The following is a 16,630-nucleotide window of genomic DNA, read 5'->3' as shown; positions in this document are numbered from 1 at the left end:
TCATTAAAAGAAAAAATATAATCAGTACTGATAACTCAAACAATAAAAGTTACCACATAGGCATTATAGGACACAAAAGCCCGCGAAAATTTAAATGCGAAGAGTGTGTATCCAATTGGCACACCTCTACCAATCTAGGGTATTAAAAAAAAGTCGTACCCATAGTAGACATAGTTCACACAGGCAAAAAACAATGCATGGACGTATTCGACTTGACTGATAAAGTGCGTGTGTATTTAGTTGTAATCTAAACGTAGGGCCACACAGCCCCAAAAATAGATACATCTTAGATAACAGTTTTTAGAAAAATCTGAGTGCGAGAGGGACTTGGGAGTTCTGGTGAGTCCGGACCTTAAAACCAGGAAGCAGTGCATTAGCGCCAGAAATAAAGCTAACAGGGCATTAGGCTTCATTGTTAGGACGTTAACGAATAGAAGTGTAGATGTAATTATTAAACTCTAGTGATAGTTAGACCCATCCTTGACTATGCGGTACAGTTTTGGTCTCCGTCCTACAGAATGGACATAAATTCACTAGAATCAGTACAGAGAAGAATGACCAAAATGATACATGGACTCAGAAATTTGCCTTACGAAGAGAGGCTTAGGCACCTAAATTTACACTCTCTGGAAAGACGTAGAGTGCGGGGTGATCTAATAGAAGTGTTCAAGTGGATCAAAGGGTGATGCAAACAAGGTCATCATTATAAAACAACAGGGCAGGACTCGCAGTAATGGTTATAAACTGGACAAATTTAGATTTAAGAAGGAAATAGGCAAGAATTGGTTTACTAATAGGGTGGTCAATGAATGGAATAAACTTAGTAACCATGTAGTAAGCGCTGAAACTATCAGTTGTTTTAAAAAACGATTAGGCAACTTTATGGATGGGGATGACAGGTGGTGATGGATACGGAGCTGCCTAGTGTAGGCCTTATGGTCTCTTGCAGTCTCCTTTATTCTTATGTTCCTCTCTCAACTTCTTATACTCATTCTCCTTTTTTTCTTCATGTAAGCAGTTCACTCTAAGTAACTCCCTACCTTCTGCCCTTTTCCTCTTTCTCCACCTATTCTCCACTCTCAATTTACCTTCCAGAAAATGATCTGATATTCCCCCACTCTCTCCCCTTAGAACATGTACATCCTTAACTCTTCCTACCAACCTGGTCACCACTATATAAACACTCTATCTGCCACCCTTCCATCCACCACCCTCTCCCATGTGTACTTATGCTTGACTTTCTTCTTAAACACTGTATTTGCATTAGGTTTCATTGCTAGGACGGTAACGAATAGAAATGCAGATGTAATTATTAAACTCTATCTAGCGATAGTTAGACCCATCCTTGACTATGCGGTACAGTTTTGGTCTCCGTCCTACAGAATGGACATAAATTCACTAGAATCAGTACAGAGAAGAATGACCAAAATGATACATGGACTCGGAAATTTGCCTTACGAAGAGAGGCTTAGGCACCTAAACTTACACCCTCTGGAAAGACGCAGAGTGCGGGGTGATCTAATAGAAGTGTTCAAGTCGATCAAAGGCTATAACAAGGGAGATGCAAACAAGGTCATCATTATAAAACAACAGGGCAGGACTCGCAGTAATGGGTATAAACTGGACAAATTTAGATTTAAGAAGGAAATAGGCAAGAATTGGTTTACTAATAGGGTGGTCGATGAATGGAATAAACTTAGTAACCATGTAGTAAGCGCTGAAACTATCAGTTGTTTTAAAAAACGATTAGACAACTTTATGGATGGGGACGACAGGTGGTGATGGATACGGAGCTGCCTAGTGTAGGCCTTATGGTCTCTTGCAGTCTCCTTTATTCTTATGGTCTTATGATAGTTGTGTTCTTGATGACATTACGGTTGCCATATCCGAACACGCAAAATCCAGGACGCATGATCCCCGCAGCACAAACTTTGGGCCTTTGTACTCCAGAAGCCAGGGGTCATTTGCATGCATAAGAGTCCCACTCAGTTTCTCACTTGATCTGCTTAGAGGGTCACCTCAGACATCTGAAAAATCAAGGTGGACGCTCAGCTCACTGGCAGAAGGGTAGATATTTGAGGATTTATGATGGGCGTCGGCTTTCGGAATAATGACCAAAATCTGGGGTAGGGGAAAGTCAATTTGACCTGGAACGGTCAGTTTTCAATTAAATTTTGTGAATGACCACTCATTTGAATTTACTAAGTATCAGCTTTATAATGATGGGTAGATCATTGCGATTGGTCAAGCCCAGAGGTCACCAGAGGTCAAACTATGACGTAAAACGTCACCTGCTTAAAATCTGGGCCTCCAAACACAAAATTATACCATAGTATAGGAAAAAATTATAGTTTATTCTTCAATTTTCTCTTATTTCTACCTCAGATCATGGGTAAGTTTTTAAATCAACAGTGGAGAAAATATGGTAATAATTAACCCTCTGTTGGCCAGCTCAAAATTGACCAAAATTTGGACAAATCAATATTTTGGCCAGAAAATGCCGCAAATGACAGATCAATTACAAACTTGCTTTATTCAACTTCTTTTTCCAGATCATTAATCAAATAAACACAAGTACAAATCAAATCTCTTGTTACATCATTTGACCTAGATTCAGTGAATCTCACCTAGATTCAGAGAATCTCTCGATAGTACATGCCTATGCTGGGAGACTGGTTTCCCGTTTTTTTTTTTTTTTTTTTTTAGTTTTTTTTTTTTTTTTTTTTTTTTTTTTTTTTTTTTTTTTTTTTTTTTTTTTGTGAATATCACCAGTTCGCTTTCTGAAATGTGAAGACTGCATACAGTGCATTTTAATTGTTTAAAGCCCTGTATTAGCTAGGAGACCATGCCTAAACTCAGCGGCGGCGCCAGGAATTTTTAGTTGGGGAGGCTAAGGGGGGGCTGAGCAAATTTTTTAGGGGGGCTAATAGTAATATAATTTCCGCGGTAGCGACAATCCGAAAGGCGTAGTCCAAGGTCAGGCATGGGGTCAAAGGGGCCGGCCTAGGGTCCTTGGTGGGGTCCAGGGGCACCGCCCTGACGGGAGCTCTGCTAGGATTTTTTGTTGGGGGCTGAGGAGGGACTCGACATGTTGACGAGGGGGTGGTCTCAGAAAATAAACTCAGATGATCATTCACGAACATCTGAACATGGGAGGCATACCATGCTGTTTTGATCCCGGTAAAAAAGTTGATTTTCTAACCTCACTTATCTATTGTTCGAGTGAGGTATATCGAGTTTCCAAACCCACTGCTGGAGGTCTATTATTATCACTTCACCGAGCTGCTATTCCACTTAGGTTGCAAAAAATTACACGATACTTTGGGCAGGATTGTAATCAAAACCCCCTCTACATGCTCTGCATGCTGTGACTAGGGTTTCTTGAGCTGGATTAAATGTCTATGAATGGGGTATTATTGTCTGTCATTTTTTACCGTGACCAATTCATCATGCAGTACATGCCATAGGAAATTCAGGGCCAATGTGGAAATTCAAAAGCTTCTTATATAGTATTGTGGGTCCTGGCATCTGATCACCCTTTTAACCCATGTAGCATATACGTCTGTGTAAATTGCTTCATGAAACATTACTTGAAGTAGGCTATATTTCTTCAATTGTCGAATAGACAAAGATTGAAATAAAAACAAAAACAAAAAGGTTTTACGGTTTGTAAAACATTTATATGAATGAAAATGAAAGTCATATATAGCTGAACAAACTTTTGAAACATAAGCACTTCCCTAGAAACTATTTACATATTTCGATAACAAAAATGTAATCCTCTTGCTAAACTTAATTGCAAGTTGTTCCTTAAGAATATTTTTAAAAGCATAGAAATACATGTTTTCTTCATTCAGTGTCCTTCATATGAAAAAGCCAGTAAATCCTTGATGTTTTGACATTTCATGGATTTCAACCATAAACCGATAAAGTTAAAAAAAGAGAGAGAGAGAGAGAGAGAGAGAGAGAGAGAGAAACCCACGATGATATATCTCGGGAAATACATCGTTCCACCCTATATAGATCTTGGTTCCACCCAAGGTCTATATATATATACCAGGTCTAACCACTTCCGACCGAATTTCGAGAGTGTTGGCGCAGCAGGCCCGTGACGTCACCTGGCTGCTCAAAGTGGGGTTCGCGTGTCCCATCGCTGTTAGTTGTAGCTCGTGCGTTGCACGGACATGTTGCTGCCTCCGCTCGCACCGCTCCACGCAATTAGTTATATTCTGACAATGAAGATCTATATATACCGGTATATATAGACCTTGACAATATAGCTTATTGTGCCATTAAGGGTTGTGGCTTAAACCAAAGAGGGATTTAAGCCAAATGTTAGTTTTCATCGTTTCCCTGCAAATACACACACGCACATGTGAACGTGTACACATATAAGCACTCTTATAGCCAATCGTGAATCAAACCACTTTTAAATCGCCCGCCTACTACTTACGGTTTCGAACATGACTCGTGGCCGGCATACGTTGTAGGAACGTACGAGTTCGAACCTTGCCATGAAACTATTGGCCCCGCCTTCCTCGAGTATAAAAAGAGCCTCCCCGGTTGTCCACCCCCACATTATAGGTCGATAGCCTTAAAGATAAAAAAAAAAAAAGTCCACCCCCACTCTCACCCAACCCCAGGTCTCACCTCTTCGACGCTGTATATCGGTGCATTGCTGTTTTGTTCGCAAGTATTGTTTAAAACCAAATTCTTTGGACTTGTATAGGGTTATTAATTACTTTGTGTGAATTATATATGTTAGTTAAGACTCGGTGATTTGTGAATTGTATGTTTTCTTTATTAGGAAAGTGTATTTATGTTATTCCTCAGAATATTGTGAGTGTATGTTCGTAAATGTTAATCAGTAAAACTATATTTTTTTTTCTTTGTGTAAATATAGTTAATTAAGTTTCGTGCTGACGTCTATCTTACCTCAACCGTAATCCTTATAACTCTTACTTACATTCAGACTCATATAGAGCTTTTCCTCGGAACGTATTCTTATCTACCTAAATTACCTATACGTTCCACTTTATTGTTGTGGGTTTGCTTCCCAACTGGAACTCAACTTACCCCTAGATTCGACTGAAGTTCCACTCATTACGTTGACTCAGGCCAAACCAAGCAAGCAACCCATGACAGCACACACGACGATATCTCCCCTTCCCGTAAAATACAAGTATATAAACACACACACACACACACACACTCACACACACATACATGTGAACGTGTACACATATAAGCACACACGACGATATCTCCCCTTCCCGTAAAATACAAGTATATAAACACACACACTCACACACACATACATGTGAACGTGTACACATATAAGCACACACGACGATATCTCCCTTTCCCGTAAAATACAAGTATATAAATACACACACACCTCGACAGACATATACGGTCTCGGTGGCGTGATTGGTAGAGATTTAGAATTATATTGCCGTGGTATCGGCGGTACCTGGTTCGTATCCTGCCCAGATTTGAGTTTGTTTTGTTTTTCAGTATCACTGCGCTTCGAGTCGTTACTCCAACTCTCGTGGGCGGGGAGTTGGAGATGTGTGTGCGTGTAAGTTCATAGATCGGACATACGAGCTCTGAGCTCTCTTCCGGGAGGGAAATAGCTGTCGATCACGAGTCCAATACGTGATCCAAAAGACCAAGATGAATCACACACACACACATACACACACACATGTGAACATGTACACATATAAGCACACACGACGATATATCCCCTTCCCGTAAAATACAAGTATATAAATACACACACACACACACTCACACACTCTCACACACACACACACACACACACACACACACACACACACACACACACACACACACATATGTGAACGTGTACACATATAAGCACACACGACGATATCTCCCCTTCCCGTAAAATACAAGTATATAAATACACACACACACACACACGCACACATGTGAACGTGTACACATATAAGCACACACGACGACATCTCCCCTTCCCATAAAATACAAGTATATAAATACACACACACACACACACTCACACACATACGCACACATGTGAACGTGTACACATATAAGCACACACGACGATATCTCCCCTTCCAGTAAAATACAAATATATAAATACACACACATACATACACACACACACGCACGCACACACATACACACACACATGTGAACGTGTACACATATAAGCACACACGACGATATTTCCCCTTCCCGTAAAATACAAGTATATAAACACACACACACACACACACACACACACACACACACACACACACACACACACACACACACACACACACACACACACACACCGACTCGGTGGCACAGTACCGACTCGGTGGCACAGTTGGTAGAGCGCTGAACTGGGAAGTAGAAGTGCTCCCAGTATCCAGTTCGAATCCTGCCCAGGGCCGAAATTATTTCGGTATCGCTGTGCCTCGGGTCGTTACTCTGACTCTCGTGGGCGGGGAGTTGGGGATGTGTGTGTGTGCAAGGTCATAGCATTACCCATAGATCGGACCTACGAGCTCTGAGCTCTCTTCCAGGAGGGAAATAGCTGTCGATCACGAGTCCAACACGTGATCCAAAGACCAAGTGAATACACTGATAATAGCAATGAGCTATAGAGAGAGAGAGATAACGGGGGGAAATATAATAATTCCAGTCTTCCTTAGCGTTTCACAGTTTTCTTCAGTGTTTCACAAAGAGAAAACGGAAGCAGCCAGATGACGTCAGAAGCTGCGCAGAACGGCTCAAACGGTTAGACCTGGTGTATATAGATCTTGGTTCCACCCAGGGCTGTGGGGTCGGAGTCGGAGTCGGAGTCGGAAGCTATTACAGTGTCACTGGAGTCGGAATCGGAGTCGGTAAAAATATACCGACTCCGACTCCAGTTAAATTTACACTTTACAAGGCCTTCGTTTAGTCTGTAGAGTTATGCAGTGCACACTCCTTATAAGTAGATTATAAAAAAAAAAAAAAACATAATTTTATAAAATCTAATAAATCTCATCGTCTTATCTTCGTGGTCATTCCACTAAACCCCTGTAACGTCCTTGCGCAACGCTGGCTTTCAAATTTATACATAGACCGATAAACATCCAAAGTATTAATTGAATCAATTAAATAAACACCTCCATTTACACCTGTTGACACACAGCTGTAATATTCCTGCCAAGTTCGATATGCATCGTTTCCATCACTCCATCAGTTTGGTGGTTTCTCCCTCTGCTGTGTTGCCAAACAGTAGGATAATTATGATTAGTACCATCTCTTCTCTCCTTTCCCCTTCTTTTATTTTCCCCTCTATACTTTTTAACATCGAATTATTGAAATAAGGATATTTAAAGTTGGAGAAAAAAAAGTTTCACGTTTCAAATACGTTTAGCTGTATGTATTGTACTCGTATCGATAAGATCGGTTCCAGAACCAGAGTAGTCCATCGCAATAATCACATTGCAGTACCAGTATGTAGTTAAACCAAGAGGTACTTGTGTCAGTAATTTCTATTATTAAGAACATGTATTAGGTCATGTAAGAAGAACCTCAACTCCAATTGAACATTATTTTAAATTTTTAGGGCAACCATTATTTCTTTAATGAAACATAAAAATATTTTTAGTTATAACTTTTGATTATGGCTGTAATAAAAAAAAATCTTTCATTATAGGGTGTCTTTACTTTTTTATAGAAAAAGCTATATATGTAAAAAGTCTTACATTATATTTTTTATTATTATTTTCTCTATATTTACTGTTTCCTTTCAAGAAATTTACCTAAACTTCTTTTATAAAGTATTTTATTCTATTTCTTATTTGCAAAACTATATATGTAAAAAATCTTTCATTATTTGCATTTTTTATTATTAGATTTGTATATCCTTTACAAAGGTTATATTTCGACTTTTGTTATAAAGTACATACATACATATACCAAGGCTTTTTCCCCCTTACAAGGGGGGTAGCCAAAAAGAAAAAGGCATAAAATCATTCCCACCCATTCCATCCCTGAATACACTCCACATCCCTCCACCCTCCCTCTTATCTTAGCACCTCCTGAATGACGGGTCATCCCTGCACCTTGTCCACTGCCCTGGGTCAGAAGCAGTGTCGCAAGACACAGCACATCCACAGCAAGGCCGCTTCATTAGATCGGCGACCCCCCTCTCCGTCCCCCCATTGCATAAAATGAGAGGACGGGGAGAAATCCCTTCGGGCTGCGTCAAATTTTGCTCACACATACTACCTCACCCCCCATCCACCCGCCCATTCCACCTCATGCAATCACATCATCATCCATATACAACCATTCTCCATTCACCCCTGTCTCCTGTCCTTCCTCAACAGACATTTCCCTCTTCCCCCAAAGCCCCCTTCACCCCATCCATCCACCTCATCCTAGGAAGTCCCCTCATGTTCACTCCCTTCACACCTCTTTTACTGGTCTTTCTTCACTCATTCTTTCCATGTGTCCAAACCATCCTAATATTCTTTCATCAACCCTATCTCCCAGCTCCTTTTCCACCCCTGTTCTCCTCCTCACCTCCTCATTTCTCACTCTATCTAGCCTAGTAACCCCCATCATACTTCTCAGACACCTCATCTCAAACACATTCAAACTCCTTCTCTCTTCCTCTTTATGTTCCATGTTTCTGCCCCATACAGTGCTGTTGGCACAATCACTCCTTCATACAGTCTCCTCTTAGCATCCATTCCCAAATGTCTATTCCTCATTACACTCTTTAATCCACCAAGGCATTTACTCGCTTCTCTCAATCTACATTCTACCTCCACTTTCACTCCACCTTTCCCTGCCACATTTGCACCCAAGTATCTAAAACTATTCACTTCCTCCAGTCGCTCTCCCTTAATGCTCACTTCCAGTCTACTGCCACTTTCACCCCTTGTACATCTCATCACCTTACTTTTACCCACATTTATCTTTAGCTTTCTTCTATCACATACTCTCCCAAACTCTGTCACCAACTTCCTCAATCCCTCCTCCGATCCTGCCACAAGCGCAGTGTCGTCCGCAAACAACAGCTGGCTCACCTCCCACTTTTCTCCATTTTCTTTAACCATCTCCAATCCCTTGCCCACTACACTTGCATTTACCTCTCGCACCACCCCATCCATGTATAAGTTGAACAGCCAGGGCGACATAACGCATCCTTGACGAAGTCCCACCTTTACCTCGAACCACTCACTCTCTCCATTTCCAATCCTGACACAAGCTCTACTATTCTCATAAAAACTCTTGACAGCTCCCAGAAGCTTTCCTCCTATCCCGTATATCTGCATAACCTCCCACAGTGCCTTCCTGTCTACCCTATTATAAGCCTTTTCCAGATCCATAAAAGCCAAAAACATCCTTCCCCTTTCCTATAGCTTTCTCACATATCTGTCTTACCACAAAGATCTGATCTACACAACCTCTACCTGTCCTAAATCCACACTGTTCCTCGCCAATTACTCCTTCTGTTCCTCTCCTAATCCTCTCAATCAAGATCCTCCCATAAGCCTTCCCAACTACACTCAACAAGCTAATCCCTCTGAAACTACTACATTCACACTTGTCCCCTTTTCCCTTGTAAAGAGGAACTATACAGGCACTCCTCCAGTCCTCCGGCACTCTACCCTCTCGCCAACAAACATTAAATACCCTCACCAACCAGTCCAACATCACTGTACCTCTCTTTTTCAGACATTCTTCATGGCATCCATCCAGACCAGGTGCCTTACCTGCTTTCATCATCTTAACAACTGCCTTCACCTCATCCTTCCTTATTTCTCCTCCATTCTCCTCATTCATCACTCTCATTTTCTTCGCACTTCCCACTGCAGCAATCTTTCCTTCCCGATCCTCCTTCACATTTAGCAACTCCCTAAAATACTCTGCCCATCTTCCCCTTACTGCCTTCTCTTCCATTATCATCTCTCCATCTGCACCTTTTACCTTTTCTTCTCTACTTGATTCGCCTCCTCTCCCTCTCTTAATTTCTTTCCAAAACATCTTTTTATTACTTTCAAAATTTTCTGTCATACTCTTACCCCATTTCACATCTGCTCTCCTCTTTGCAACCTTTACCTTTTGCTTTACTTCTCTTTTCTTTGTACGTCTCATCCTATTTTGTAACCAATCTGTGAAAGCTCGCTTCTTCTCTTCTACAACCTTCTTTGTTTCCTCATCCCACCATTCACTACCCTTCCATTTCCCCCCTGTCCTTCTTGTTCCACACACCATCCTTGCACATTTTATGACTCCCTCCTTGAACCATCCCCATTCCTCCTCCACACCCAGCTCTACTCTACCCTTTACTCCCTCCCACTCCTCCTTCAGCTTCTTTCCGTACTCCTCCTTTTCCTTCTCATTCAAAGAGTTCACTCTAAGAACCTCCCTACCTTTTGTCCCTTTCCTCTTCCTCCATCTATCCTCCACTTTCAACTTACCTTCCACCAAAAAATGATCTGATATTCCCCCACCCTCTCCCCTTAGCACATGTACATCCTTAACTCTTCCTATCATAATCCTATTTACCACTACATAATCCATTAGCGCAACTCCTCCTCCGCGTCGACGCGCGTATTGTTTCTACCACACCACGTTTGACCACAGGGCTAGAAACTGCAGCTCTCCATACACCTGGTTCGTGCAACAGCTGTGGACTCGGGGGACGGGAAAGCGGGAGGCGCTAGTCCCTCCCACTTCCACGCAGGCTATGTCGACGACTTCTCCCTCAGGCCGACGTCCCAACCACCCTCGCTCGTCCCAGGCACACAGTCGCGCCCTATTGCGCGTAAAGGATACGGCTACTGGCTGTCATTTCCTTGTCGACACAGGGGCCGTGGTCAGCGTCATCCCGCCCGCCGCTAAGGACAGGACGCATGCACTTACGGCGTACGACCTCTTAGCTGCCAACGGCACTCCAATTGCCACGTACGGCACCAGGCATTGCCGCGTATCCTTTGCCCCCAATTTATCCTTCCCGTGGACGTTCGTGGTGGCGGATGTCGGACAACCCATCTTGGGTCTGGACTTCTTGCGGGAACACGACCTTCTGGTGGACGCACGGCGCCAACGGCTGATACACAGACCTTCCAACGCCCTCATCCACACCGTTCTCTGGACGTCCCCAGCTCCGGTGCTGACACACGTCCAGGGGCCTTCACCGTACACCAACATCGTCCAAGAATTCCCCTCCATTACGTCCAGTCAACCCCACCCACGGAAACAGAGACACACCGTGGAGCATACCATCCTCACGCACGGCCCACCTTGCTTCGCCCGCCCACGGCGCCTACCGCCGGAACGTTTGCAAGCAGCGAAGCAAGAATTCGAGCTTTTGCTTCAGGAAGGAATTGCACGACCTTCGGCCAGCAGCTGGGCGTCGCCCCTGCACTTGGTGCCGAAAGCCAAGGATGGGGAGTGGCGTGCTTGTGGTGACTACAGGGCCCTAAACGCGATGACGCAACCGGACCACTACCCGATACCTCATGTTATGGACTTCCACGAGAGGCTGCACGGGAAGACTGTGTTCTCAAAGATCGACTTGATGCGCGCGTTCCATCAAATCCCCGTGGCAGAGGAGGACATCCCCAAGACGGCTGTCACCACCCCATTCGGCCTGTTTGAATTCCAGGTCATGAACTTCGGCCTCCGGAACGCTGCACAAACCTTCCAGCGTTTCATGGACCAAGTGGTGCAGGGGCTGGACTTCGTCGTGGTATACATCGACGACATCCTCGTCGCGTCAGCATCTCACCACGAGCATTGCCAACACCTCCGCCTCCTTTTCAGTCGACTCCATGATCACGGCTTGCGGATTCACCCTGCAAAGTGCGTGTTCGGGACCGAGTCGGTCGACTTCCTCGGCCATAGGGTTTCGTCGTCGGGTATTTCGCCCCTTCCGCAAAAGGTGAAGGCCATTGACGACTTCCCATAGCCTACCACAGTCCGAAAGTTGAGGCAGTTCCTAGGACTTGTAAACTATTACCACCGGTACATCCCGGGGGCTACGGGCCTCCTCGCCCCGCTGTACGATCTTCTGAAGGGAGCGAAGAAGCACTCGCCGAAGCCGCTGCAATGGTCCGCGACTGCAGATCAGGCCTTCCAGGCGGTTAAGCACCGCCTTGCGCAGTTGTCTCTCCTCGCGTATCCAGTGCCGGGAGCGACGGCGGTACTCACGACAGACGCGTCGGCAGAGGCAGTGGGCGCCGTCCTCCAGCAGGAGGTACAGGGCGTCCTTACCCCGTTGGCATTCTTTAGCAAACGGTTGAATGACGCCCAGCGCCACTACAGCGCTTTCGATCGAGAACTTCTCGCCATGTACGAAGCGGTGCGTCACTTCAGCCATTTCCTGGAGGCCAGGACGTGTAGGGTGCTTACAAGCCCCTTACGTATGCTATGGAGAGACCAGGGAACAAGCTAACGCCGAGGGCCAGACGCCACCTCGCATATACAGGTATATCCGAATTCACCACGGATATCAGGCATATTCCGGGTACGGATAACGCCGCGGCAGACGCACTGTCTCGTAGTGCCAACGTAATTACGCGTCCCGCAACGCTGGATTATGCTGCAATCGTGCAGGCCCAAACGGAAGATGAGGAGTTACGGGAACTGCAACGAGGAACAACGTCGCTCCGTCTAGTGCTGCAGCAGACCGAGAGACTGGCGACCCCGTTGTGGTGTGACATCTCTACGGGACACGCGCGCCCTTACATCCCGGAAGCATTCCGCCAAACTGTGTTCCGCCATTTCCATGATATGGCCCACCCCGGAATCCTCGCTACACAGCGCCTAATTCAGAAACGGGCCGTGTGGCCAGGGATGAAGAGGGACCTCAATTCATGGGTGCGGACATGCATTCCGTGCCAGACAGCGAAGATCCATCGGCACACCAAGCTACCGCTGCATCAGATACCCACACCAACCCAGAGGTTCCACACTGTGCACATCGACATTGTGGGACCCCTCCCCCCCCTCGCGGGGGTACCGCTGCCTCCTCACCTGCGTTGACAGAGCAACTAGATGGATGCAGGCGATCCCCATGGTGGAGAGTAACGCAGATTGCACAGCGTTCCACTTTCTGCATGGTTGGGTGGCCAGTCTGGGGGCCCCACGCACGATAACCACGGACCAGGGCCCGCAGTGGGAATCGAAGGCATGGACAGATCTCCTACTATTCCTTGGCACCAGCAGGCAGCGGACCACGGCCTATCACCCTCAGGCCAACGGCATGGTGGAGTGTTTTCACAGGAGACTGAAGGAAGCCCTGCCCGCCCAACCTCACCTAACGTCATGGGCGGACGCACTTCCAATCGTTCTCTTGAACATCCGTTACACCGTTAAGGAGGACCTCCAGCTCACGCCAGCGGAACTAGTCTACGGCAAAGATCTACGCCTACCCTCCCAATACACGCCTGCCCTTAACACGCACTCCCAACTCGCGTTCATGCCTGCCCTTCGCCAAGCCATGAGGGCTTTCACACCTCAGCCGCCTAAGCCTCCTGCAGCATCCGCCACTTACCACCACCCCACGCTCATGTCGGCAGACAACGTATTTCTCCGCGTCGATGCGCGTACTGGTTCCTTGGCACCTAGGTACACTGGCCCCCAACAGGTACTCGCACGCGCGGCCAAGCACGTCACCCTTAAGATCGGTTCTCGCCACTCGACGGTATCATGGGATCGAGTGAAACCCGCCCACGTCGACGCAAGTGCCCAAGCACCCTTTACAGTTACTACCCCTCCTCCTCCTCTCATGCCTCCCTCCCAGCCACACCATTCACATCGCCCTTCTAATATCCCTCACCCTCCACTTCACTCTCCGCACGCAATCGTCATACACCCTTTCCCTGAACGGAACGAAACAGTAACCCCCCCTCCCCCGCGTCTCTCCAATACTCCACCCCCATCCTCTCCGTCCACCTCACGCAGTCCTCGTTCATCCCGGTTCAACCCAAGACGAACTGGGACACCTCAGTCCTCCGCGTTTCTCACCCCCTCCACCTCGTCCTTCGACCCCTCCTCCTCCTAACCCCGGTCCTCCCACCCCCTACTCTCATCAGGCAGAGCTGCCACCACAACACCCTCCGCAGCCGCTCCCTGCCATTCAGGACCTTCCGCGACCCCCGCCGCCCACACAGGATACACAGGAGTCTGGCACGCTCCCCGCGGCGCTCAGTCCCCACCAGGAACACTTCCACATAACCTCCGGGGAAGGGGTGTTCAACCCGGAGGGCACGGTCTTGCAGTCGGGCCGGGTGGTGCATAGGCCCCAGCGGTACCAGGTCAATACTGTGTCTCCTTCCTCATGGGGGGCCGATACCTGGTACGGTGTCACAGTCACCCTCTTCCTTCACGTATGCGCGCCGCCCCCGTGCATTGTGTTTCCGGGCACTCCTCCCCGCTTGGACATCACGAGTCCACGCTTCGTAGGGGAAGGAGGGTGAAATGTGTTGAACGGAGTTCCCCACATGTGCTTCTACGCAGTATTTCGGCTTGTAATATCACCGTTGCAGTAAGGGGTGAGACAATAAGTGTAAATATGAGGGGACAGACAGCTGGCCTTCGGCCTCATAGTACATATGTGTAGGTTAAGGAAATATTACGGCTGTACTACATGTATTTGTATCTGTAGGAAAGCACAATTTCGGGCAACGCACGGCAACCCTGCCTCAGCCAGAGGGGCGCTACTTTTCGGTACGCCCCGCGGGTACTTAGGCGGGTGTGAGGTCAGGTCAAGGTCAGTATCCATGTAAGGCTCGGCCGGCCCACTCGCGTGTGTATACCAGTGTCTTGAAAATAAAGGTGCGGAACCGAAACCGACTGTCAATCTTCCCCGGTGTCACTAGCTCAGTAACAGTATAGTTACAGGGTTGATGAAAGAGTATTAGGATGGTTTGGACACATGGAAAGAATGAGTGAAGAAAGACTAGTAAAAGAGGTATGGAAGGCAGATGTGGAGGGAGTGAACATGAGGGGACGTCCTAGGATGAGGTGGATGGATGGGGTGAAGGGTGCTTTGGGGAAGAGGGGAATGTCTGTTGAGGAAAGACGGGAGAGGACAGAAGACAGGGGTGAATGGAGAATGGTTGTATATGGATGATGTTGTGATGCATGAGGTGGAATGGGCAGGGGGATGGGGGGTGAGGTGGTATGTGTGAGCAAAATTTGAGGCAGCCCAAAGTGATTTCTCCCCGTCTTCTCCTTTTATGCATGGGGGGACGGAGACGGGGGGTCGCCGATTTAATGAAGCAGCCTTGCTGTGGATGTGCTGTGTCTTGCGACACTGCTTCTGACCCAGGGCAGTGGACAAGGTGCAGGGATGACCCGTCATCCAGGAGGTGCTAAGATAAGAGGGAGGGTGGAGGAGTGTGGAGTGTATTCAGGGATGGAATGTGTGGGAATGATTTTATGCCTTTTCCTTTTTGGCTACCTCCCTTGTAAGGGGGAAAAAGCCTTGTTATATATATGTATGTACACATGCAGGACCTCGGAATTGAGCTATAGACTTTAACAACCCGATTTGTCCTCTGGAGTTTTGTCCCATAAAGAATGGGGCCGGTGTGGTCATCCTGCATGTGTATTGGAAAGTGGGTAAAGGAAGTCAGCAGCCAGGTACCTTCCTTACAAACATGTATTCCCAGTCCGCAGGCTTTTGGCCCTCACAGGGAGTAGGGACCTCACGGTATACATCCCCACTTGACTGGGTTCAAGCATGCAGCTTGGAAGGCACCACATTGCCAGAACCTTCCCAGTAAGTACAAGAGAAAGACTGGAGTGTAGAGCTGGGTAGGCAATATGAAGAAGAGGGATAGGTGAGTTCACCAAGGGGAAGAGTGAGGGGTCGCCCATCTATTACCTATCCAGTTAGTGCCAGCACAAACTGGAAGTAGAAGGAGGGAAAAATGGAATATTAGGCTGAGGGTGAAAAGGTGGCCAACAGATTTCATCTGGAAGCTCTGGGTCAACCTTAGCAGCATGGTCAAACCTACCAGGGTGAAAGACTACCCAGCTGCCACTGCTTGACCCTTCATTGCTTCACGCAAGCCCCCTAACTACATCAAAATACTGGGCCCTTGGGGGGCCAACATTATGGGATAAATCGCCAAGCATAGTCTCTTGGAGACAAATAGCAGACACATGCTCTTTAAAGAGAATCCAAACCTACTCTCGATGAGAATTAAAACCTTGAATATTCCACTGAATTATAGACATTATACAGTTTTCTTTTCCTTTTTTGGTTCTCCTGATCTGAGAAGAGAAGGTTGGGGGGAAAGAGAGTTTACAAGATGGGTTCTTATCTAATTTTTTTGTTTTCGAGGGTGGCATCCTCCTCTCTGTTAAAGGTCCGAGAGATGTTCATGTGAGTCTGAATTACTCGTTCCTTTCTTAGATTCCATATTATGATATGGGGAAGAAGTTGGAGATGAGGGGGGACTGTGGAGTCTTTTACTGCATACAGCTTCAGACTCAGCTGTGCTTCTGTGCACTTCAACCGAGTGAGGCACACCAGTTAGTGATCCCTTTATTGGGGAGCCCCCCAAGTTTGGGGGAGAGATTGTCTGAGAGGAGGCTTTATTGAAGGAATCCTGCGAGGTTTCAGCAA

This window comes from Oratosquilla oratoria, chromosome 7, assembly GCF_046742065.1.
Source record: "Oratosquilla oratoria isolate Oo_2021 chromosome 7, ASM4674206v1, whole genome shotgun sequence".
In the NCBI taxonomy this organism is placed as follows: Eukaryota; Metazoa; Arthropoda; class Malacostraca; order Stomatopoda; family Squillidae; genus Oratosquilla; species Oratosquilla oratoria.
The sequence above is the reverse complement of the archived record's forward strand: the minus strand, read 5'-3'. Positions refer to the sequence as shown.